The sequence below is a fragment of the Barbus barbus genome (assembly GCF_936440315.1).
Source record: "Barbus barbus genome assembly, chromosome: 8".
In the NCBI taxonomy this organism is placed as follows: domain Eukaryota; kingdom Metazoa; phylum Chordata; class Actinopteri; order Cypriniformes; family Cyprinidae; genus Barbus; species Barbus barbus.
In genome coordinates this window covers 4160679-4188281 of record NC_136736.1, presented here as the reverse complement: position 1 = coordinate 4188281, position 27603 = coordinate 4160679, and the positions used below count along the sequence as shown (strand labels likewise).

At 38.2% G+C, this 27603-nt stretch overlaps 1 pseudogene across 1 annotated transcript; it reads right to left on the bottom strand.

Moving 5' to 3' along the window:
* Nucleotides 1-111: 111 nt before the first annotated feature.
* On the bottom strand, nt 112-22269 carry LOC306873762 (cubilin-like; annotated as a pseudogene). The gene is made up of 21 exons: nt 22206-22269; nt 21153-21289; nt 20734-20827; nt 17730-17870; nt 17330-17420; nt 15650-15776; nt 15318-15542; nt 14285-14506; nt 10968-11105; nt 8407-8661; nt 8028-8213; nt 7313-7422; nt 6834-6934; nt 6360-6600; nt 5516-5679; nt 4367-4545; nt 4049-4267; nt 3789-3926; nt 1976-2200; nt 1744-1866; nt 112-278 (listed from the first exon to the last, which is right to left on the bottom strand). The product of its transcript is annotated as a cubilin-like (transcript).
* Between the last annotated feature and the right edge of the window lie 5334 nt (nt 22270-27603).

The following is a 27603-nucleotide window of genomic DNA, read 5'->3' as shown; positions in this document are numbered from 1 at the left end:
CTAATCGTAAAATATATTTTATAAATTAGTAAGACTGAGCAGCTACATAGCACTCACTAAATTAAAATATATAAACAATAAACCTTGTCTAAAGGTGCATTTGTTTACTTGTCATTTGTTTACATTTTTATCTCCCAATGTCTCTTGCATGTAGCACTTGCCGTTGTCTTCTGTCCACTCATTGAAGCCAGATACACGGGTGAAAACAGGGCTTCTCATCTCACGGGGCCAAAACTCACTATACCATGAATCTCCCTTGATGCTGCACTTCATGACGGCTGACACACAAGCAGACCACCAGAGTCAGTCTAATGAACACTGAGGGGCTGAAAGAAGAGATTGTTTCGAGTGTGAAGGAGCAGGAGGCACTAGAAGGAAGTAAGTGCAATATTGGAATTTAACTGACATTTCCAGTTAAGCATTAGCACACCTGAAGGGCACAATAGCTTGATTATTTATTGTTTTCATGCATGTGTTCAAGTGTCAAGTTGTGCAAAAGTACTGCTTGAAATTTCAGATGGGTTTTCTTTAAGGTCTAAGGGCACAGTATGTCCTTACATTCTCATCTTAATCACCTTCGCAGTAAACGCACCATTAATATCCTCTGATACTCACTAATTACTGAATAGCAACTGGAACAAATGACAACAGATGCTTAACTAAATCAATGAACAGGTCTTTGTTCGTCTGACCTCTCTCACTGCCCGGCCTGTTACTTAACACACATCTCCGGCAGGCATGATGGACAAGGGTTCGGGTAGGCAAACCCAGCTGATCTCGGGTGTCATGGTAACCACATTGGCCAATAGCAGCAGGGAGATTGCTATGCTGTTACTACAGTGTTCGTAGTGGTTAATGGGATGTTCTGGGAGGCTGCCAGTGTTGCTATGCTGATGCTATAGTGCTCTGAGTGGCTGCGTTACTGTAGGTCATTACTATACTGGTGAAGTTTCCAGGGTGTAGCTAAAAATACTGACAAAAACTTTAAAGGTACACAGAATATAAAATGGTAAAGATTTCATTGGTGAGTTGTCAATCCAATATATAACCTAGGATATGGGTTTTACCCCAAAATTCAACAAATGTGACAAAATGTCAATGGCAAATCCACTTTTTGAGTGCCTGGATTCAAGTTGTTTCTATGGATTACAACAGTCTGTTTGCTTCTCGGTAGCTTTTGACAGTCTGTAAAAAGATTTTTAGTTTAATCTATTTGTACAGCCAATCGCTCAACAGTTCTTCCCCATTATTCAAGATTCAAGATTCAAGATTTGTATTCGTCACATACACAATTATACAGAGTATAACCAGCAGTGTAAGTCAGGTCCGCTCCAAGGACAGTGCAATTATATAGTATACAAATATTAAGAAAAAGAAAAGTAGAAAAAATAAAAGAATAAAATAAAAGATAAAAAATATAAATATAAATGTGCAGGTCAGTATGTTGTTGACTTAAATAGTAATATAAGAGGAATGTGCAAAAGAATGTGCAAAAAAGTTGTATTTGGTATTTAAATGGCAGCAATATGAAGAAGAAAAAATTATGAATAGCTTATTGATATAGTGATATTTACATGGAGTCAAGTGATGTTATGACACAGAGTTATAGTTTAGGAGCCTGATGGCCTGGGGGAAGAAGCTCCTCTTAAGTCTCTCAGTTTTTGCCATCGGGCTACGGAAGCGCTTACCAGATGGAAGCAAAGTGAATAGACGGTTATTATAAGTGTTCTCTAGAGAAAACACCAGGATCGGTGGTCCAGTGTCCTAGGAAACCCTTTTTCTGGTTAGCATCATTACTGAGGAAGCGGATGGTGGCCTTGTTCACGTTGACAGTTAAAGATGGTGAGTTAGAGCCACAAAAGTTTCCTAAATAAAGAGAAAATACAGTAGGACAATGGGAAAATGCAGCTGACTATAAACCAATGAAATTTTAAAATCATAATCATTAACTAGATGCTATAGGGCATAATCAAACCTTTTAATGACCCAGCAGCATCAAAGATCTCCACGTAATCTACACACTGCCCCAGCAAATTAACAGCCTGCAGTTCAAAGTGAGTGAAGGTGATATGGAGTCCAGTGGCTGAGGGAATGGAGATAGTCCAGGTGCACACTGCTTGGCTCGGGTACTCATTGAGCCAGTTGGGTGATCGGAGCTCCCCCTGTTGACTGGTGAAGTGCCCACCGCAACCAACAGCAGCTGGAGATGAACAGACAAAAGTAGTCCAAAGTATGGAAAACAGAATACATGATGTTATTTTGATTATATCCTTTTATACTGAGTGGTTGCTATGTGGTTGCTACAGTCTTCTGATTGTTAGCTCATTGCTATGCAATTGACCCTTTGCAGGGAGTTTGATTGACAGGTGTTCTCTGCCAGTTTTGTCTGACAAACAAACCAGACCGGGGAGTAGATTAACGTTGGTGGACTTGAACTTGTAAAATTATGTGTATTGAAGTCTTTCTGTGGTTGAAATGATACCTTCTGATGTTCATTCATATTTATTTCATGCTATAACTAGTAAAGAGTAATAGTGACATGACATACGGCCAAGTATGGTAACCCATACTCGGAATTCGTGCTCTGCATTTATCCCATCCAAAGTGCACACACACAGCAGTGAACACACACCCGGAGCAGTGGGCAGCCATTTATGCTGCGATGCCCGGGGAGCAATTCTAAATATTCTAAGTTGTTAGTTAGTTGCTATGCATTAAATAAGGAATATAGTTGCTATGCAGTTGCTCTGATGTTAGGGGTTTGTTTAAATAAAATTAAAGCATGATAAATAGAAATAATAATGCTTGCCTTAGCAAATGCCACTGCCCATAACCTAAATGTGAAACTTTAAATGTATCTCATGGCATGACTGCTGTTTACTCAGAGGGTGAAATTTTTTTGTGTTTTTTAGGTCCCTATGAAATCTGTTTTATTTTTTCCCAAAATCTGTTTTGTTTTGTTTTGTTTTTTCCCCCAAATTTTTCATTTTAATTGATCTGGATTCTGTTGTTCTCCATTTAAATTTTTCTAGGCTCTGTTTTAATGGTTAAAATTGTATTAATCTAAATTGATCTATTCATCTAAATCATCTAAATTGTAATATTATAATATTAATAATCAAAAGCAAGGGGGAAAATAGTAATTTATTATTATTTTATTTTATTATTTTCCAGAAATATTGTGTTGTGTATTTAATTTAGTTTTTTTTAGCTAAAAACAATTCTGGTAAATATATCTTTAAAAAAATAATGTTTTATAAAATAATTGTATTAGTAGTAGTAGTACTATCTATCATTACATTAAGTAATATTTCTGTCACGGTTTCTTCAAGTTAAACCAAACTTTTATTTTGACGGGTTACTGTGAAGACCTTCTGTGTGTATATGATATGACAATAGTTTTACCTGAAATAAACGGTAAAATGCTCATGAAGTGACTCTCAGGGCAGTTCTAGAGATCATGTTCATGTGTTCATATACTCATATGTTGAGGCGGCAGAGGCTGAAAACAACACAAGCATCACTCGAGCTTCAGTATGTGTGTAGTAAACAAAACTGTGCATCTGCGCCATTCATTCACACAGAACAGAATTAGTTTTAAAATAGTTTTTTTGTGGCTTAATATTCACAGACACTAGTCCATATCGCATTTTAATTTAAGTGTACTTACCTACTTTTGATTTATTCATCCAAAGTTTGGCAAATTACATGACATTCCACATTATACTGTGATTCCATCCGTGTTTTCTGCATTGCGGAAATCATAAGGCCCTAGTTTTTTCACTCACCCTCTAAGTTAGCAGGATCCACTGCTTTCCAAATGGCACTGAACCCTGTGTCCACTATTTTGTCATTGGAGGAGAAACTGACAGTCAGTGTGTCCCCAGCCGTGACTAGATCTCTCGGAGGAGATATGCAGTAGGTACCTGAGAAAAAGAGGCAGAGTACACAGTGTATTATATCTCATCCACATTCCCTAAACACTACGATGCCCCACCTGAGAGCACACTAGTATATATGGCAAGCCAAATGGGATATGTCTACGTACCCAGAGTGCCAACGCTATCACTGAGAGTGACTTTGTCATTGAGGCACAGCGTGGTCTCCTGCAGGGAGAAGCTGCTAAAGTGAAGGTAGACGTTTTTCCCTGTGGGCACACGGATATTCCACTGGCAGGAAGCTCTGTCACTGTAACTCTCTGGATGATCCATTGATGCCAGCATGTCCTCCGTTCCACCCAGATCCTTTAGTCCACCACAACCAGAACCTTCAGGAAACAAGAATGTGTTTTAAACTCCACTCTAAAATCTTTAATTGATTCCAAAATGAGAAAGATTCTCCAGTCCAGCATGCTGAGTGGATGTACTGGTGAGTTCATAGATGTCTTTGCGAATGATTTTTTCAATCCAAGGCAGGTAGGCAAAGGAACGAGTGAAGACGCTGGGCTTCTTATCAAAGACCAAAACTAGTGATGCTGTGCACCTCCCAGGCAGCTGAGGGGCCGTCTTGGCATACTAGGGGTCCACCTATTACATGAAATGAATGCTATAAGCAACAGACATTTTTGTAGAATGTTGTTGGTTGGTTTTTTGCTTTGCTTTAACTCTTTCCCCGCCACTGACAGAATTTTCGAGTAGCATCTGTCTGCAAAACCGGAGGCTGCATTTTCAGGAACGCAGTCCTAGGACCGCATTTCTAGGACCCTATAGGTTTTTAGTGACAACGCCTACCGAATTAGAGGACCAGCGAAGATGGATGACAATCAGAGTGTGAATCAATTTTTATTTGTTTAACATTAAAATCAATTGTGATGCATTTCATTGGAAAGTTAACGTAGCCGAAGTCATTGTGATTTGCTAAATAGTCTTTAATGCATAGCCATCATATATTAGCCTCTAATGCTGTAAAATGAATTGTTAGCACATTCATTTAACGAAACTGTTGCATGATAAGCCTGTGTTGACTAATTGACAGCATAATAAACTGTAGCACGTTCGTTGTGAAAGCTTGTTAATTACTGGGCATCAGAATTTGTCTCTGCAGGATGCTGAGCAGGCCTTCCTCTCTGGTCCTGATTATCATCACAGGTCAGAGAAGAAAATTGAATTATTTTTACACAGTGTCCAATGTATCCTTTTTAACAGTATTTCTGTTAACCTAGCAGTGATTATGTTCTCCATTTACTATTTCAGTGAATTTAATAGGGTGATAGAGAAACAATTGAGAAAAGAGGGGAGAGCATCCAGGTGGTAGGTAGTACTGCTGCATACATCACAATGTGTGCTTTAAATATTTAAAGGTCAGGAAAAGTCATGTCAATAATCAAGTGATCACATATGTAAGCAGATGCATAAAATAATGTGATCATCAAACATTAAACAGTATATAAATTAAAGCTGCCTAATGTTACCGAATGAAATGTCAACGCAGTAAGTGGCATAGGATACAGCAGATGTGTAACAGTAAGTGAATACAGCAGATGCTTACTGTATTTGATCTCAGAATCGCTCCATACCTGGCATACAGACTTGAGCTCATCAGGTAAAGTGTAGCCGCAGCAGATCATGGAGGTCTTAACCTGGAACCACCAATAGTCCATGCGCTTACAGGTGTCATACTGCTCTACCGGCAGAGCCACCTGGTTCGATGCCTCAGCGGCGTTGGGAGCGGTGGAGTTACCTGTGGGCAAGATGACTTCATGTATTAGTGGTTACTTTGCTTATTGTCTCTCAGAGGCAAAGGTAGCTGAAAGGTAAATATGGATTCTAATCTAACCTGGTATGATTCTTCATTTCAGGATGCATTAAAATAACTGCACAGCAGAGGGCGCAATCGCTTCAGAGTCTTTGGGACTATCAGATATGTGGGCCAGTGAGTATATATTGTTTATATAGGATCTTTATATTTTTAGTGCATGTTTTATACATCAGGGCAAACATGTTTATAAATAAAATCAGATGGGGCTGCTGAAAAAGTAAAAGCATGATTTTTGAGCCATTCGCTTGAGCTGTAAAAATGCCATGAGTCCGATCACTCTAATATTAGCTGCTTGTAGCAGAGAGACACACTGTTAAGATGCCACCAAAAATCCATCACTGACAAAACATCTATATATAATATAATATAATGAAAAATTAGCTGTTTACATTTTGCATAGTTATGTTAGTATATGTTACTATAGTGTTTATCAATATTTTTCATTAGCTTTTATTTTTATATTTTCCGTTTCTATTTTGGTTTCAGTTTCTTTCATCTATTTATATATGTATACGGCATAATTACAGCAGTATTGCAAAACCACCCCAAAACTATCATTTCTATCGCTATAATTCAGTGGCTTGACAACACCATAACCTAACCTGTTTCATCTCCCCAGCCAGTTGCGTAACTTTTTTTCCCTCCGGGCAGGACCTCCTCAAATGAAGGCAGACAGGCGAAATCAATGTAGTTGTTGGCAACTCCACAGTTGGCACAGTTGGGTACTGGAAGCCCTTGTGACGATAGATGCCAAGCACGTTAAAGCACTGCTCAGTCGGCTCAGAGAAGGTCAGGTTGTGTTTCCCCAGACACATCTTCCAGCGATGCAGCTCATAGGCATACCTGATAAAAGTTCACACACACACACACACACACAGCACACAGTGTGATCACAGGATGATCGAGACCCAGACACAAAAATACTTCATTAGAGATAAATTAAAGCATATCTACAGTATATATATATATATATATATATATATATATATATATATATGTGTGTGTGTGTGTGTGTGTGTGTGTGTGTGTGTGTGTGTGTGTGTGTGTGTGTATAAATTTATATATATATATAATACCTGATGAAGCAGTGAGCAGCTGTCAGGACCCAGTTCTTATGGATGAGAGTTCCTCCACATGTATGACCGAATTTGGGTGAAGGCTCAGAATCACGCCAAACCTTTAACAAAAATGAGAATAAAATTATATTTATATTTTGATGCAGCATGAGTTATGCATACAGTATATATATAAAACATTTAATAGTTAGGGTTAAAGGTTTGTTCAAATCCCTAGTCCTAAGTATATTAATATTGATGCTTCCCTTAGCAAACACAGATAATTATCAGCATGATAATAGCAGCAAGCTTAACTAATAACTGACCTCAAGCACACTGACCCTGGTAATATCATTGTGCATTTCACATATCATTAGATTTGGATAAACAGAATTTTATCTTTAATAAGATGAAATGACAAGCATTATCTTTCCTGTAATATAGGATAGCTGAAATCTCTTCGGGGTAAGGTGTGAGATTAGATGAAGGCTTAACTGTACCTGCATGGATACTTGCCACGGCCAGGAGTGAGCTTTGGCAGGTTCTCCGTTCACTATGCGAGTGCTGACATCCGGAGGGATCGTGGGCTTCCCGCAGCTCTTAGGCCAGTCTGTGAAAGAAGAGGGCTCAGCATTCAGGTGAAGGCTTTTATCTGCAGAGATTTCTAACATGTGGAATGATTTCAGCTGTGAATAGCCCTCGCTCTAAATTACTCAGACTAGTTTTCAAAGGATATTTTGGTACTGCACTGGAAAATGTGAGCAATGCTTGCAAAATGATGACCATGATGTCAGGGTTTTGCTCCTAGCAACCTTTATAGTTGGTTTTCAGGTTGTTGCTAGGGTGTTCTGGGTGGTGCAGTTATAGTGAGTGCTAAGGTGTTCTGACATGTGACATGTTCAACAACTATATGACAATACAACACACTTTGTAAAACTATCACTGCACAGCTCCATATTTTACCTGCATACATACAGTACATATAGTATATAAAAAGGATATAATATATAAGATATTAAGATATAATAAATATAAACATCGTGATTTTCTGTGAATCTGCTTAGAAACAATGTCTATGCAAAAAGTGCTATGCAAATACATTGACTTGACTGATTTGATGTGCAATGTCTGGTTAGGATTATTAGCTCATGATTTATATTAATTTGCTGGAACTGATGTTAAATGTGAAATTACATTAAATGTATTTGCTCATACCTATCTTGATGTCATCCCAAGGGTTGGGCGGCACCGGAGGGTCAGTAGGGGTCGGTAAGGTGGAATCGGTAGTCCAGTGTGCATGAAAACCTTTGGCTTCAATGAAAAAGTCGGCAAAGAAACGTATCACAAGTTCATTTGTTGTGGTTTCGATGACAGCAGGCATTTTGGAGCCACAAAAGGGGCCTGTGAGAAAGTAAATTTATTTGAATATATTGCCTTCTATAGACCTTGAATGCATGAAAGCCATACCATTTTAGTGGACAGTATATTATAAACATACGTCTGGTTTGAATGAATGAAGCTTATAAATATGTCACAGTTTTATCTGATTTGAAGGGCCTCATAAACAGGCGCCCTTGAAAACACATTTAATAACATCCTTGTCCTCGCTCAACGTATTTTTTCGCTCCAGGTTGTGTTCCATCGTAGACTACCACGTTGTCATTGCACTGGCCGAAAAGGATGCCAGCCTCTTCCACGTCAAAATGAGTGAATGTCAATTTAATGGTCTTCCCCTTGGGAACGCGTATGGTCCACAGACACATGCTGTTAGCTGGATAGTTCGTGGGCCAATTTTGAGACTTGATGATGCCTGTCTCCTCCTGTGAGAAACCTCCACATCCCTGGATATCTGCAGGACATCATAAGTGAGGTTTGGTGCCTTCGGACAGAGTAACGGCTATAAACTGTGACAGTTAAAGGTAGAATTGTTCCAACCAAGCAAAATGTCAGAAAATTGTGTCTTGCCATTATAGCAGAAGTCAGCTGGTACATCTCAGGTTTTAGCCCCAGGTCTAGGACATGCCACATGTCACCAGAGTCCAAAATTCTTTGCTATACTTGCCAATGGAAGATGTTTTTTAGATATTTTTGTTGTAATTGCAATTTAGATGTTTTTCCGTGCATATTTCTGACAAACAGTGCACTGCTTTTTCTAAAAGCATCATAATTTTGTCGGTAAAAAACTATATGTGGTGAGCGTGTCTGCTACTTAAAAAGTCTGTAGAGACAATTGGTCCCATTTTTTTCTACAGGTCAGTGGGCTACTTGCAAAATCAAGATCAGACAATCACTAATCACAAGCAATGTGAAGATTTATTTTGTCCCTCGTATTTTTGGTTTTATGGATTAATAGAATTGTTTTATTATAGAAAAATATGAAAATAAAATTATTTTCTAATTATTTAAAATGATTAGAGAAAGAATCATATTTTTCCACAATAAAAATACAATTATTTCTCTAATCATTTTAAAGACTGACATCTTTGGCCTTATGAACAAAACTTTTATACATAATGCACAGTAAAAATTTTCTAAAATCATGTGCAACATTAGAGAATCACAGAAAATGTAAGGATTTATTTTGTTCATCATATTTTTGTGGCTTATTAGCATTTTTGTATTATAGAAAAAGCCTGAAATGTTATTAAAGGGGTCATATGACCCTGCTAAAAAGAACATTATTTTGTATATTTGGTGTAATGCAATGTGTTTATGCGGTTTAAGGTTAAAAAAACACATTATTTTCCACATACTGTACATTATTGTTGCTCCTCTGTGCTCCGCCTTTCTGAAATGCGCCGATTTTTACAAACCTCATCGTTCTGAGAAGCGAGGCGTGCTCTGATTGGCCAACTATCCGGTGCGCTGTGATTGGCCGTATACCTCAAGCGTGAGACAGAAATGTTACACCCCTTATCGTATTGTGATGCCGTGTCCCAGCACGACGAGATAAAAACAATAAAAACCTTTATAAACGAGGCATTTGTTGCATCCAGTGGGGACATAATTACTGATTATAATGACTTATACTGTCTTTTTACACGTCGCGTTGCATCGCTCCACGTAAACATTGCCATATCTGCATTTGTGATCGGAGAAACGACAAACAACAAGCACTACTCTACACTGCTCAAAACTTGCGTTTGAATCGTCAGTAGCAGAAACGTACTTACAGGCTGTGAGTCAGAAGTGCAAAGTTGGAATTGCCCCCCTTTATAGAAATAGCCTTTGTGCTTAGCTGGCAGGCTACTCCCAGGATCAGGAAACAGTCCTCCATAAAATGTGCTGCACACACTCTAATATTTGGATTGAACTGTTCTGGAACAGTGTTGTAAATACAATTTAACCACTGATTTCTAGTTGTGTCCTCTTTTGGAATCCCAAACAAAGATTTTGAGACTTTAGTCTTTGCAACTTCAGGGATCTTATCTATGCATGAACAGCTTGTAACACGCCAAAGAGAAAGGAAAACTTGAAATCGCATCATATGACCCCTTTATAATGCAAAGAAATGTGGTATAAAATGTTCTATAAGGCCTTCTTTTTGTTAATTTCTGGTTGGCTGCACAGGCAGAAGGAAACTGCAGGCAGAATTTACTGTGAGTCTATGGAGAATATGTCACAGAGACAAGCTTTAACTGTGAGCGCTTGCAATGCATGTTAATGCAGGCCTCAATCAGCATGACTACAGATGGTTTTCTCTCCTTTTTTAGGGGTAAAGCATCTGGTGAAGGGGGAAATGTTTTGCATAAATCCAAGAATATGTATATTTACTGTGAAATATAGCTCTTTTAAGTGCCACTGTGTCACCCGGGACATTTATTTGAGTGATTTGGCACTATTCCAGCTTGTGGATGTGCAACAGATTTAAAATGAAATTTCTAAAATATTATTGAAATACTGTTAAAATGGGACGGTTAAATGATGTTGCCTGTGTGTTTATGACACTGTTTCCTACGGTTATTCTGAATTGCTATTCTACCCTCATTACCTTGACTTCAAAATATCCATAGGGGACACACGCATAGAAAATCTCGCTAGACACACAGGGTTGCTGATGGCTGTTGGCTCACAGCCACATCAGCAGGATTCATCCGAGGTGTGTGTATGTGTGTGTAGGTGTTAGTGGATAGATGTCTTTATAAGGTGTTTTACCAAAAAGGTCCTCTGGATACACTGCTTCCCATGTGGCAGAGAAGCCGCGGTCAGCTAGCCGAGCGTCTGACTGGAAACCTAGCGACATGTTACTGACACTGATTAGTATCGGGGGAAGAACAAACCCGCAGTGTGTGCCTGAGAGAAAGAGATAAAAGAGAAAGTTTCTGCACCACTCTCCATCTCCTGGCCCAAAGTCAGAGCATTGACATTGCTGGTTTTGCATCACGTGTACTCAATGCCACCTACAGTACAAGGTTAGTCAAAGTTGCTTGCATCAACAAGACATCAATAGTTGAAATTTAGTTTTACATAAGACACTTAGAAATAAGTTTCCTGGCACTTAGAAATAAACAGGCTGGTACTGTACATTAAAAGGGTCTTTTAGGGAAGTCCATTTGCACAGCATAAATAAAGATGCTTTTGTAAATTATAATTTTGTGATAAAAGGTGGAAATTATGAGATACTACACAATAATTATTACTAAAAATGTAAAGAATTACGACATAGTACATCCAAATGATGACATACATAATTTTTGTGAGGTTAAAAAGTCAAATTTATGGCACAAATTGAAATTAGAAAAAGTCATTTAGACAGGCAATTATGTCAATTTCGTCATGTCATAATTGATTTTGTTTGTCACTATTATGACTTTATCTTATTATTCAACTTTTTCTTTTTAATTCAGAATTATGACTTTTTATCTCATAATACTTTCAATGTCATAAATGCTATAACTGATTATGAAAGACAATTTGTGCAACATAAGAAAAACTGCTTTGGTAAATTATAATTATGAGATAAAAGTGGAAATTATGAGACACAAAGTTATAATTATGGAAGGAATTATGAAATTATGACATACTACCGGTACATCCAAACTATGACATACATCATTAAAAGTCCAAATTATGACAAGTCGAAATTATTTGAAAAAGTCATAATTTAGACAAGCAATTGCGACAAATTTGTCATGTCATAATTGACTTTTAATCATGAATTTTTTATCTCATAATTCAACATTGTCTTTTTAACCTATAATTATAACTTTATATCTCATAAAACTTTTAATATTATAAATATAACTTTTAAATGTCGTAATTATGATGTTAGCATTTTATGTTAGAACTTTTTATCTCATAATAATGAATTAGCGTCTTTTCATGTCATAACTATGGCATTTTATGTCATCTCTTGTGCGACACTATTTTACCAAGACAATATCAATTTAGAATCATATCCAACTCCAGTCAGATTTTACTGTTAAATCCTTGTCTGACAAGAGATTGTTTTCCAACGGGAAAAAAAAAAATCTGAGAATATTTCAGTATCATGTCATGTGTCTGAGTTTTATGAAAAAATAACTATTCTGACTGAGTCAGTTATTTTCACTCAACCGGTCTAATGGTTCAGTTAGCCAAACAGTTTGAATCGGTTCATGATTCAGTTTAAATGATTCGCTCACACAATGGAAATGCATCACATCGTTTGTCAGCGAAGAAAAAGCTCTTTATTATTAAGCTAAAAAACCTGTATGTGAAACTGACAAAATTCTTTGTACTGCAAATAAACACTTCTAGAGGGCTTTTCATACTTAAAGATGCAATATTAGTATTTTTAAGATGTGAATTCACTGTATAGCTGAGTTATGGTTAACATTGTTTGTTATGCATTTCAGTTCAAACTGTTTGTACTATTCCTCTTTTCAGGGTAACACAGGCTGTCAGCAGAACTAACATTAACACACCGTTTTGTCTTGACAGCCAGGGCAAAGAAAGTGATGTGGAGAACACACACACACATACACACTTGTAAGGCAAGTAAGGGCACAGTGTCGAGACAAATGAGCCATAAAATCCATGACTGCTGGTGGACCAAAACTAAACTTGTTTTCATTAATTGAATTAATTTCAGTGTGCTGTTATATTGCATTTCAGTGGTTTCATGAAAATGTTGTTCCATTGACTTCCCTTTGCATGGACTGGTTGCTTTTTTCATGCATTTATAGCTTAAATTTTCATCTGTTTTTCCACATAAATCTGTTGTTATAAATTTAAATTACTTAGTACATAGTTCGATGTACTGTATTTATACTTTTTAACATCTGAAAGTTCTGTTCCCCATTCACTGAAATCACAAAGACAAGAGTGATTAATCTTTTTTGTCCCATGGAAGAAAGTAAGTCAAACGACTTTGGAATGACATGAGGTGACTTTGTTTGAGAGTACTATTCCTCTACACGTTCAGTGCTCTGCAAACAGCCAGTGAAACACTTGTCCTTTTTGTCCTTCCTTGTCCCAAACTCTTGGTCTTTTCCCTCAAACGTTTTCTACCATTCTTCCTCAACCTGCACTGGGACTTATTGACAGTATCTGGCGTGCAGTCCTTGAAAAGCTGCTGCAGATAAGCGTATCAGCTGCTCACAGCTCTGTTTGATGTTCAGTAATAAGGAGCCGTAATTTATAGTATGCTCGCCTGCTGGCTCATGCCTCGCTGAGACTGATGATAATCAGTTTTTACAGCCCCTTTGTGCGAGGGATAAGAGAGAGCGATGAGAACGCCAGCTACTCTTGCGCCAGCGGTGCCATTTAGTGTTAGTTATGGGCCCCAAAACAGAGTCGAAGGTCGTCTCTGATAGGCCACGTTCTGGCACAGTTCTATGCTGGCTTGACACATTTCATCTAATTAAATTACTGGAGGATGTGTCACATATAAATAGGACAAGTCTGTTCAAATATTAAGCCCAGTTTTAATAATTCAGTTTCGGGCAATTGCAAAATGAGGTGATTTTTGGATTTAAACACAATATTGTTTAGAGCAGACTGTAGATTGCATACTATGGATTACAGACTAGATTATGTTTTCTGAGAGTAATACCAACGCTATCTCATGACCAATTCGTATGTATTTTACGAGGTGGCGAATTCGTACGACCTCACTCGTACGATTTTGTACGATCTGTCTAAACCCCAGTGACAGGTAGGTTTAGGGGTAGAGTTTGTTGTAGGTCATTCGTATAAATTCATACGAATTGGCAACTCGTAAAATACGTACGATTTAGCAAAAATCGTATGAATTTATACAAGTGAGGTAGTCCGAATTAGCCACCTCGTAAAATATGTACGAATTGGCGTGAGATCAGGCTGGTAATACCCTTGAAAAGTTTGCAAGCACCATTTATTAAAAATAAAGAAATACACTGAATAAAAGTTTACTTTGAAACCATTTAAACTCTGAAATTGCTAGAAAATTTCACCAAGAAATGGCAAGTAACATGCCATTGTACCTTTGTCTTTTCAGAGTCGCATCTTACCCAGTGACTGCTGACTATCTGTGACGATGAGTTTATCTTTGCCGCATTGGCCTGCTTCACCCACAATGGCTAGATCAGTGATGTGCAGTTTGACAAGAAAGCTCTCATCCACTGAGATGTCCCAAGAGCACTTCAATTTTGCAGGATAAGCCTGAAGATAGTTCTTGGAGTTTATCTGACCTTTAAGTCCAAACAGCTTCCCAGGGGACCCGCAGCCAGAGTCTGAACAGAGAGCAAGCGTTATTGTCGGAACAATAATGCACTAAAGAAATTCTTCAGACCTTGCAGTGTTTAAATATCATCTGGCTTCATGTAAGGTAGTAAGCATGTCATGTATGGCACTGCTAAATGCTTGTTAACAGAGTAGATTTAATTGATTTTGTTCAAGTGTTGCACTAAATTATATTTTCCACAGAAATTCCTCCAACACCCCAATGCACACATTAAAGAAAAACACAAAAAAGAGCTCTTTAAATGCTTCAGCTGCTTTGAACTGTGTACTTTAACTTAAAACCTGCAATACTGTGTTTACGAGGATACTTGTAAAGACGCATTTTGACACATACAAGTGTGTGTATTTAACCGCTCAAGGCCTATAAAGCAGCAAAAATAATTCCGTTCAATACTCCTGCAGTATTCATGAGCGCTCGACTCTCAGACAGCATGCACATATAGAGAAATTAGTTCTCTTTCACTGCTGATTGCATTTCAATGACTTAAAATCACTTGTTTTTAAACCTCAGTGCTTAACAGTGCAATCAAATGATAGATTTTTCATGTCCAATGTCTTGTGAGCGTGTAACCATGATGGAGACGATAGCCCAAAATTTCTACCAGTTGACAAATTTCTACCGTTTAATCGTGCCTACCATTATATCGCCCACCCCTATGTAAGATGCTTCTTTAGTTGTGGAAAGAATTATTATTCTTGTCAGTGGAAAGTCATCAGACTACAGGAGGTTCAGTGAACAACAGCCCCGTACTTTAATATGATCAGGTATGTGATGCATTGATTCAGTTTGATTGTACTTACCTACAGGAGCAGGTGTTTGGGTCTGAACAGATGTGGTAATCGTTGGTCCAGTGGTCGTGGTCTTGGTGGTGGTCGTTGAAGTGGTTGTAATTGGTGGTGCACTAGCTACTGTATAGGTGGCACTGAAGCCTTTGGCAGTCCCACTCGAATCAGACTAGAAACGTACCACCATACTACTGCCACTAGACAACACCTGAGCCGGGAGACTGTTTCCACAGAAACGACCTACAGTAATTGAGATTTATATATTTTGGCAGATACAAATGAGTGCACAGATGTTCGGCGAGGAACAAAGGCAAGCTTTTTTGGATTTGGTAAATGTCAATTCTTACCCAGTTGGGCAACACCACCTGAAGCGCCGTCATAGACATCCACAAAGTCACCACATGATTCTGGGACAAGGTTAAACGCTGTGAATGTTAGCCGGACCTTTTCCCCATCAGGTACGTTTATCATCCACTGGGCGACCCATGCAAATTAAATATATTATATAATTATATATAATCTTCACCTTTGAATAACTAGAACACATTGTATTTAAACTGCTATTTTTTGGCATTTTGATTTTGCACATGTACAATGCATAAACTGATCCAAATGCAATTTTGGTATCCTGACAGGGCTGGTGATTGAAATTGTGCTTTCTCATGCATCTTTAGTTAGTTTCAAGTCAAGGCTGGAAGGCTGGCTGTAGATTAGCTGATGTGGGTAAATATCCTGCCAGATGGAGCCACGCTGTGAGAAAGCTTCCAGCAATCTGATTTCCACAATCAAAGCCCCTCATGTCAAAACTGATCATCAAATCCACCTCACAAACTGCACAATTTCCTGTGTATGTGCAATCTGAGTGTCACTGGAGTAATGATTCATAACAATTTGTCAAAGCGTGGTGGAACTATCATTTTTGACGTTGTGAGGAAAATGTGCATGTGCAAAACGCCTCTGCCAGGATGGTAGAATGATATGAATGGGTGCAAAGGCATTGGTTGCTAGTCTGTTCTGGATGGTTGTTAGGTGATTACATATTGGCACGGTCAAAAGAAACCAGCCCCAGTAGCTACATGTCCATGCATCCAAATAATACTTTTATAGTTGGATTGATTGCTCAATTGTATTGAAAAGGCTTCATGTAAACACCTCAATCGATCCAGCTGAGCTTGATCTGAATTAAATTTATTTAGTATTTTAAAAGAGTGGTGTAGATCTGCAACAATCTAATCAATAGGAAAAAAATTGACAAGTTGAATCGTACTATCTTGTTAATCGGTTTCAAAAATACCATGCGCACATGCCTTTTATAATAAGATCTAGATGTGCATAGGTTTTTTTTTACGTCTTACAAGGTGGGCAGTGGAGGAGACTGAATATTTATAAAATAGTTGCTGAAAAAACCCTCTTTTGACATAAATGTCAGTTTTCTTTTTAGATATGACATCAAGACAAAAACAACAATAATCAATTACTTGCAGTGATGTCGTGGTGACATCATTCTAAATGTAAAGTAAACAAATTTCCTTCTTTCTCATTCTAAATGCAATGACTTGCAAACAAAAATGTGCATCAGATTGCAAAATATAGGCTTCATATAAAGAGGACTTCAGATTGGGTTCATTTGCATTGACAAAAATGACTGAAAATTTTAGAAAATGGCTAATATTCCTTTTCATAGTGGATTCCTTTAATCTGTTTTATCATATACCAAAAAATCAAGTCCTGTCACTTGGAATAGTAACATAGAAATTGAGGAACTTAATTTCTTACTGTACGTATGAGCAATAGTTATAGTGATGATTACTGTTTTAGAAACAAAGGGATTTATTCATTCAATGTTATTCATTTTGATGGTGAAGGTTATGTATGAGTAAGGCAGCTGATATTGAACACAGTGTTCAGAGCAATCGGATCGTAGGTGGAAAAGGACAAAGATACAGACTCCAGAGAACAAACTGGAAAATGATAGATTGTGATAAATCAAGAGCAGGTGTAGAGGTCATATTGATCATTGGAAGCACCTGGTAGAGTGCACATAGTTTTGTGAGGGAAAGCCGGGGGTCAACAGCTCCCCATGGTCACCTTGAAGAACGCCACCAGACCCAACTATTTCTTGAAGCATGGGAACGAGAGAGATTTAGCTGCAAAGAGAGACACCAAAAGGGTATTTTGACAGCCCCCCTCCCAATACACCCCATTTACGCACACACACACATACACTAACGCGCTGTGCCTCTTTCTAGGTCAGCTGCAGCGAGACACATAAAACAGCCTCTCAGTATCCGGCAGAGTAAGATACAGTCACTAAATGATGGTATGAAAGGCGCAGCAGACGTGCATTGTTAAATCTCAAATGTTCTTCTACCGTGTTAATAATACTATTATGTAATTAAGTCATTATGTAATGCCCATTGTCTTTACCTGACGTTGTCTCAGGGGCCACAGCACGATACAGGGCTTTGAATCCCCTCTCTGTGTATCTGTCATTGGTGTCGAAATACACAAAAAGGCTGTTTCCTAAGGATACTATCGGTTTAGGTGAAGAATAGCCACAGTACTTCCCTGCAGAAGAAACATATAATATTATTATTAATAATATACACTCACTGGTCACTTTATTAGGTACACCTTGCTAGTACCGGGTTGGACCCGCTTTTGCCTTCAGAACTGCCTTAATTCTTCGTGGCATAGATTCAAGAAGATGTTGGAAACATTCCTCAGACATTTTGGTCCATATTGACATGATAGCATCACGCAGTTGCTGCTGATTTGTCGGCTGCACATCCATGATGCGAATCTGCCGTTCCACCACATCCCAAAGGTGCTCTATTGGATTGAGATCTGGTGACTGTGGAGGTCATTTGAGTAAAGTGAACTCATTGTCATGTTCAAGAAACCAGTCTGAGATGATTTGAGCTTTGTGACATGGTGCATTATCCTGCTGGAAGTAGCCATCAGAAGATGGGTACACTGTAGTCATAAAGGGATGGACATGGTCAGCAACAATACTCAGGTAGGCTGTGGCGTTTAAACAATGCTCAATTGGTACTAAGGGGCCCAAAGTGTGCCAAGAAAATATCCCCCACACCATTACACCACCACCATCCTGAACCGTTGAGACAAGGCAGGATGGATCCATGCTTTCATGTTCTTTACGCCAAATTCTGACCCTACCATCTGAATGTTGCAGCAGAAATCGAGACTCATCAGACCAGGCAACGTTTTTTCAGTCTTCTATTGTCCAATTTTGGAGAGCCTGTGCGAATTGTAGCCTCCGTTTCCTGTTCTTAGCTGACAGGAGCGGCACCCGGTGTGATCTTCTGCTGCTGTAGCCCATCTGCTTCAGGGTTCGACGTGTTGTGCGTTCAGAGATGGTATTCTGCATACCTTGGTTGTAACGAGTGGTTATTTGAGTTACTGTTGCCTTTCTATCATCTCTAACCAGTCTGCCCATTCTCCTCTGACCTCTGACATCAACAAGGCATTTTCGTCCACACAACTGCCGCTCACTGGATATTTTCTCTTTTTCGGACCATTCTCTGTAAACCCTAGAGATGGTTGTGCGTGAAAATCCCAGTAGATCAGCAGTTTTTGAAATACTCAGACCAGCCCGTCTGGCACCAACAACCATTCCACGTTCAAAGTCACTTAAATCCCCTTTCTTCCTCATTCTGATGTTCGGTTTGAACTTCAGCAAATCATCTTCACCACATCTAGACGCCTAAATGCATTGAGTTGCTGCCATGTGATTGGCTGATTAGCAATTTGTGTTACCAAGCAATTGAACAGGTGTACCTAATAAAGCGGCCGATGAGTGCATATATTAATAATATAATTATTACAAATAATATTAATTATGTATATAATATTACATGTAATATTATATACATGTAATGATATTTTGTATTATTTTTGCATTTATTATTTGTTTCTAATGTTTTATGAAAAATTGCCTCTCTCTCTCTCTCTCTCTGTATATATATATATATATATATAATTTTTTTTAATTTACATTTTTATTATATTCTATTTTTTAGAATGGTAGTATTTTTTGGCAACTAGATTTGTTAGACATGAGAATAATTCAACAAACTCAAAAACAAAAAGGCTGGATGCATTATCGTAATTTTCGTTTGATTTGAGTAATACTGCTGGGGCAGTCGTGGTCTAATGGCTAGAGAGTTGGACTTGTAACCTGAAGATCGTGGGTTCGAGTCTCAGGTCCGGCAGGGATTGTAGGTGGGGGAGTGAATAACCAACACTCTCTCCACCCTCAATACCACGACTGAGGTGAGACCCTTGAGCAAGGCACCGAACCCCCAACTGCTCCCCGGGCGCTGCAGCAATGGCTGCCCACTGCTCTGGGTGTATGTTCACTACTGTGTACACTTGGATGGGTTAAATAAATACAGAGCACAAATTCTGAGTATGGGTCACCATACTTGGCCACACACCACTTCCCTTTCCCTTTAATACCTTTTATTCATGAGATTGACTAATAATCCAAAAAGAAATCATTACAATAGCAATCAAATAGCAATAAAACAAAAGTAAACAAATGTTGGTAACACTTTACTTTAGTGTCCTTGTTATACGTACTTACTGTAGTAATAACAGTAAATTATGCATAATTACATGCAATAACCCTAAACCAAACCCTAATCCTAACCCTATAGTAATTACAAGTTATTTATTACTATTACTTGGTACTTAAATGTATAATTACACTGTAGCAAGGACACCATAAAATAAAGTGTAACCCAAATGTTCTTGAAATCAAACACTATGTAATTCTAATTTATTAATATTACACCATAAACCATAAAAATGGCACAGGCTCAATTGGAAAATTCCTGTCCATACAAAGTGACAGATGAATTTGTGTCAAAACACTGATTCTGATTCAACACAGCCATTAATATCAACAGAAAGATTTTCTCATGTTTCTATTTTGCTATCATATATATTGCATCCCCAATGTCTTGTGATCATGTTAACCAAACGATTTTATTGATCTATAAGCATTTGTGAAATATATTTGCCTGCATTACAGCTTAGTCTTCATCTGTGAGCTGAACTGGTTGTGACCCACCAGTTGAGAATTGCTGGACTAGAAAATCCAGGGAAATACATCGCTTTTGCTTTAGGTAGAGTGGCCAATCTCAGTTTTGTTGTGCGTCCTCTCATTCAAACTGAAAATTTGTCAGGACATGCTCAGCATAAGCAATGGCCCAACAGCCAAAAAATGGTGACCGGTAACATTCAGTCAATCTGTCAGTTAATTGCCTCATGCCCTCTGGAATAAATGCAGGCAGATCGCTTCTGTGCTCATGGTAATTAACTTACAGTGATTTTTTTCCTGACTCTCTGCAGGGAATAGAAATGGGTTTGCCAAAATAATGACCAGCCACTGCACAAGACTCACCAATAATGCCCAGTTCGTCCTTGAGAGTGATAAAGTCGGCCTCACACGTATTGGAGTCCTGTATAGAGAAGTCTTCAAACCAGAGATGGATCACCTGGAAGAAGAAACCAAGAGAACTCATTTTGCCACTTTCCACAAATAAGGTACAAATGGTGTCCCATTACTTTGTAATTGGATTAAAGGCACAATTAAAACTTATAATAAGGAATTTCATACCTTGAAAATCTAATGCAAAATCAAACAGCACATATAACATGAAAAACAAAAATATGATAATGTTTTTAAGACTTTGAGTCTCTACTTGAAGCCTTATGTGTGGAAGATGCTTTCAGAAACCAAAGCATGTAGGTCATTTAAACCTCACAGTGTCCTAATGAGCAGCTAACGGCTAATGAGCTGAGGTAAGTGTCATCCGGTACCTTATTGGCTTCTACTGTGATATGCCAACTGCAGCTCATGCCATTCTTATAGCTGCTGGGGTAATTCCCACTGGAGAATTCCCCTGAGGAAGCCGTCAGCTCCTGCAGACTCCCACATTCCGTATCGATCTCATCCTCTGCGGACAGAGACAGAGCGAGGAATAGAATTTGACATCGCCTGTGTAAACAGATTGATTACATTTCCTCAGCAGCACCCTGCAGGTGAAGCTATTTCATGGATTCAGCCCCGTGGAACATAATGCAGTTTTAGTGTGGTAACTGAATTTGAAAGCAATGGATAATGTGTGTGTACCAACAGTTGTATATAATGTTCATCATAAGAGATGCAAAAATACTCTTTTAAGTTTAATGATTATGTGAAACATATAAGCATTGTAAGTTTAAAGTGAAACTTTGCTACAAAGTTTACTTGAGGTGTAATTTCACTCGAGTGCACCAGAGTGAAAAAGTACTTCTGGAAGTAGAAAGTGATTACAGTAAGCTTCTAAGAGCTATTTTTGAGAGCATACTGTTTAACTATGTAATTTACATGCATATGCCGCTTTCCAGTGCTTTCTGCAGAGAAAAATGCTGCATTGTATGCATTGCATACCACAGATATGAACTGAATGTATAGTCATTTTGCACTGAGCCGTAATTTAAGGTTTTTCAATAACCTCAATCATTCAAAAGTTATTTTATAGTTAGTTTTATAGTTGTAGTTTATCATGAACACCGGCAGCATCTGAAGGCAAAAGAAGAGTTCAATGAAATCATTTAATCTAAAGCAAACTCTTTCATTAATGTTAAGCAGCAGAGATTCATTTTAGACTAGTTGTTTGCCAAGTAAACAACTTTGTGGCATTGATCAAGTCTATTGATTTGACATTATAGGGCCTTTGAATCATAAATAATTACACGTTTTCTTTTGTTTTATTTATTACCACTGAGATGCTTTATCTACATTTATATCTGAGTGGAAGTCAGAGCTGAGTAAGTGTGCAAAACTAATTATCTTGAAATATATCTGGATTTGGAGCAACGATAACTCACCTTTTGGACTTGAGTTGTTCTCTAAGCTCTTCTCTAATGTTGTCAGACTTTTCTTGGACGTCATCTGTCCTGATGTTCCTCAGGGTTCTTCGGCGAGAAACAGATAAATGAGGTCTTCAGCCGAAGCTGACTGAGTAACATTCTCCTCGCAGATGGTCTAATATTTATAACGTTGTGTTGACTTTTGTACAACTGTACAACTCCACAAAAGCAATTTCTGCAAGTATCTCCTTAATGCATTTTACTGCATGTGTGACAGTAAATTTAGGAAATCGTACTAGTTTTATCTAGGAAGTCTTATCGGTTAAGTGAAAGCAACGATTACAGTCTCAAATGATTAACTACAGAAGAAGTATCTTGGTTGTAGACTACTTGTAAGACTTTGTTTAGTAATACTATTGAAGATTAAATAATTAGTTATAGTATATAGCTACTTAACCTTTAATGTATTAGTATTCTCACTCTATACTTAGACATTTAATGAGATATTTCATCCAAAAATTTAATTTCTGTGTTGTTTTGTCCATTCAATTGTGTGGTCCAGTGTTGTTTTGGACTCAGTTGTCACTGTATGAAGTATTCTTTAAAATATCTTTTTTTGTGCGTCATTTTGGAATGACATGAAGGTGAGTAAATGATGACCGAATTTTCATTTTTGGCGAAAGCTATCCCTTTAAGGCTTTCCTACATGTCTGGACACAATGCTTCTGAGTTCATACAAATACCTAGATCTATTGGGTCTAAAAATAAACACCCTGAGGGCCAGCAATTGACTTACTTTGTATTTGGAAAGAAAAAATCAACAGAGAAGAAAAAGAACAGCTGGCAGTGCCACACATACTGTCAAGACCTGTTTGATCAGGCATTGAACGGGGCGAATGAAAGAGGGTATTTTTAAAGAGCTCCTTTCACTGAAGCGGCCCATATATGCTCAGTCGCTCAACCAGAGGTTTGTTCTGAAGGAGCCTTTGGAAAGCAGTGTCACTATCTGGCTTGATCTTCAAAGAGTGTTGTTGAGGTTCTTTATGGAATTCTGGAGAGAAAATAAGTTCATTATCTCATGAAGATAAGGAACTGTGTGTTGCTCTCATAAATAATGACCTGTTATCCGAAAGATTACAGTGTAACGTTCTCGTCATGGGAGAGATTTTATCTCTCTGAGTTTTGCTGGTTCACATCCCATAGATCAATGTTTCCCAATCCTGGTCCTGTAGAACCCTCAACAGTGCACATTTTAGATGTCTCCTTAATCAAACATATTGTTTCAACTCATCAATTAGTAAAGACCTCAAATGCATGTGACAGATAAGAGAGATATCAAAAACATGAACAACTTTGAACTCTTCGTCATGTTCCTCAAACCATTCCTGAACAATATTTGAAGTTTGGCAATGTGCATTATCCTGCTGAAGGAGAGCACTGCCATCAGGGAACACCACGACCATAAAGAGCTGTATACGGTGGCTTAGTTATGCACAACACAACAAAATCGCCACAACACAATGCATAGGACTAATTACGTTGTGTTGTGCTAATTTCATTGTGTTGCGGCTTGTTTCAGTTGTGTTGTGCTAATTTCATTGTGTTGCGGCTTGTTTCAGTTGTGTTGTGCTAATTTCGTTGTGTTGCGGCTTGTTTCAGTTGTGTTGTGCTAATTTTATTGTATTGCGACTTATTTCAGTTGTGTTGTGCACTACTGGACCACCGTAGGAGTACGTGGTCTGCAGTAATCTTTAGGTAGGTGGTACATGTCAAAATAACATCCATATGAATTCTAAGACCCAAGGTTTTTCAGCAGAACATTGCCCAGAGCAAAACACTGCCTCTGCCGGACTGTCTTCTTCACATAGTGAATCTGCTGCCATCGCTTCCCCAGGTAAACAATGCACATGCACCCTTCCATCTAGCCTAGTAATACCAAACTCTGCTACTTCGCCTTGCTTCGTAGAGTCTGGAAGGGCATAATTGACAAGTGTTTACTTTCTTGTGGGGGTTTACTTTCTTCTGAAGTTTAAAATCATTGGTGTACCCGTAAGCCAATCACATAACGTTTGGTTATGATGCATGTTATGCGCCCGGCTCAGCCGCCTCAAACTTCCGCTGTAATCACAGGTATGCGGCGAAAACAAAACCATTGAGCGAAATACCGGAGTGAAGATGGCTGTGAATGACTTTTGCAGATTATGTGAAGTAAATCTACCCATCCACGGTACAATTAGTGCATCTAAACTAATATTTGACAGTAGAGACAAACAAGAAAATATTTGCAGCCAACTGTAAAAGTTAGGATTAGTTCTGTTAAGCACAGCTCTTCGTTCATTTCGAGTCTGTCGGAAATGCTGCAACTTAATTACAAGATTACAGCATGATATGGAAATATTCAAGGACTGGAAAAGAAAGGAGACACTGACCTGTCAAAAGGGTGCCTGTTCGAGCTTCAAAACCTGTTGGGAGTAGGGCCACAACATCACCTCCATGTAGCATCCCATGTCTCCATGTCCGCTGTCGTTTTAGATTTACCTAACCTAAACTACAATTTTAAATTCTGCGTTTAGCATCTACATCACGGCTCTCAGCCCGCCCTCTGTTCGTTGGTTGGACGGCTGGTGCGGAGCTGGAGATAATCTGGGAGCTGGTTTGCTATATCAGACTGAGTACAGAAGCAAACTGAAATTGAGCGGAAGTACGAAGTCTGACGTAGTCAGGCTACCTTCCATCTACCTAATCTAAAGCGTGATGTATCAAACCAGGCAACCTTCTTCCATTGCTCTGTGGTCTAGTTTTGACGCTCACATGCTCATTGTAGGTCTGCAGCTATGCAGCTCCGGCAAACTGGAACGCACTCAGTGTTCTGACTTTCTATTATGAACAGCAGTACATTTTTTAGCAATTTGAACTACAGTAGCTCTTCTGCGTGATCTTGGGTGCCCATAACCTTGATGCTGGCTCACCGGTTGTCCTTCCTTGCACCAATTTTGGTAGATATAACAACCACTGCATACTGGGAAATGGACTTGCCATTTTGGAGATGCTCTGAACCCGTCGCTTAGCCATTTTCCCTGGTTCCAACACACGAAATCCAAGAACTGACTGTTCACTTGCTGCTTAATATATCCCACCCTTTGACAGGTGCCATTGTAACAATAAAATCAATGTTATTCAGTGGTTTTAATGTTGTGGCTGATCAGTGTATGTATTATATGTAATATTATGCCAATATCACCTGCCATAGAGACATGTGTGGGGTACAGAGTAGAGTTACTGACACCTGATTTGGACGTCACTGTTAGCTGGGAGTCGAAGCTGTGCGTGAAGAGCGCCATATTGTCAGGATTTAATTAAGACGAGGAGGAGAGTGAAGGGCAGGCGGCGTCTCAGCATGAGATCAGGTGCGTGTAGAAGATGATGGTCTGTCACCCTGCAGCTATTTGCACATTTTTTTATTTAACATTTAATATGAGCCGATGAGGAGACTGAATATTCTCAAAGTACCTCTCACAAATTGTGGCTAAAAGGAAGTGACAGTGCTGTCACCACATAACCAGAATGCCCATGTATCTTGTATACTTCTTTATCCAGCATTCAATATTTCAGTAATATTTTTAATACAGCATGTTTTTAATATCGTAGATTAGAAATAACAGGCAAGATCATCGCATGAGATGGTGTTCATCAAGAATGATGTAAAGATTAGTGACATTCATCGTCAAATCTTGGACATTTGATGGATTTATTCTCACAGGTTCATTTTTGAAATCATCCATGCACTAAATTGTTATTATGCTACGTGTATTTACGATATACACGATAAATCAATAATACAAATTAATTATTTCAGTAATTAATTTGTATTATTTATTTATTGTATATAATGTAAATACACACACACACTTATTAGTATGTAATTAATAGGTAAAAAGTTTTTTTAAAAATTAAAATGTATTATAACTGTAGTTTTTTTTTTTTTATTATTGTTGCATTATATATTTTTATATATATTATAAACCGTTTAATTATAAGGCATTCTAAATAAAGCTTACAGAACTGTTATATGTGCAATTATAAAAATATACTCCAAGGGATTCAGACATTTTATGCAATTAGCTATTGTTCATGCAACGTTAATTTTATGTTAGATAAATTTATATCTAATAGTTCTTACTACAAAATCATGGTTTCTGTGCTGTGCCTATGATGATTTATAATTAAAGTAATGTGACATCAAGTTGTACCATGTTCATGCATAGTGCCATTTACATAGTATAGACCAAACCAGAGGGAGATACAGTATAGGAGAAGGACAGAGAGAGTAAATCAAGGTAGGTGTGTGTGTGTGTGTGTGTGTGTGTTGCACAAACATACGTAGGGCAAATATTCCTCAGGGAGCAGCGCCATGAGAGGAAGCACTGGAGCTCTGCCAATTATTTAATGCAGCAGCAGCAGCAGGTAAACAAAAGGGAGCTGTGATGGAGACGGCAACTGATGCAAAACTGATCAGACAACCGGGGAGAAGCTCTGATGTAATCTCCTGCTGCTGCTGCTTGCCCCGAAGAGAGCTTTATACAGTGATGCAGGGGAATAGACTACGATATGTACTGTAAATGCATGAGAACTTGCTGGGTTTGCAGTTACAAGAACTGCAGAATTCCCTGCAGTAAATGAGGCATTGCGTTTGGCTGCATACAGTATGACCTGAAACGATGTTGATTCCACATGACCTAATAAATGTATGTTTTTGAATGATTTTATGTTTATATTTTGTACATGCATCACGTAAACACAAAACATTCAGTCATGCACAGGACAATGAATAAAAAAAAATCACTTGTATATACAGATGCTTTAACACATCAGCACAAAATTCTTAATTTAACTCTTAATAAGAACACATAATCATTACTGTTTCTCATACTTAGGGGTTATATAAATTGATTACTAAACTTAAGTGCATACTTAATACCATTTGTACTTGAATTTTACCTTAGATAATTGGCTTTGAAGCAATTTTAGGATTTAAAGAAAGCAAGTTTTTGGATTTTAATCTTGCAGATGATAAAACCGGTGAAAATAATACCATATACCGGTTTTAAAAGAAAGACCCAAGTCATATCTGGAAACGAGAAGACCACAGAAACCTGGTGTGGTGTGTTTTGATTTGGACCAGTAAGCAACCACCTATAAAAACCATATAGCATAATAATGCACTAATAACCACCCAGAACTCCAGCAGGGTGACAGCGAGTTCAAATCTGAGATCCAGAGGGAATCTATTAGCAGTCTTAAGTATGGTATGAATAATAGAGAAGGTTTTGCATTTCTTTTTATTTATCTGTATATTTGTGTTGTAAACTTGTGCAGAACCAAGTGAATGCCAGTTCTTAATTGATGTAAATTGAAT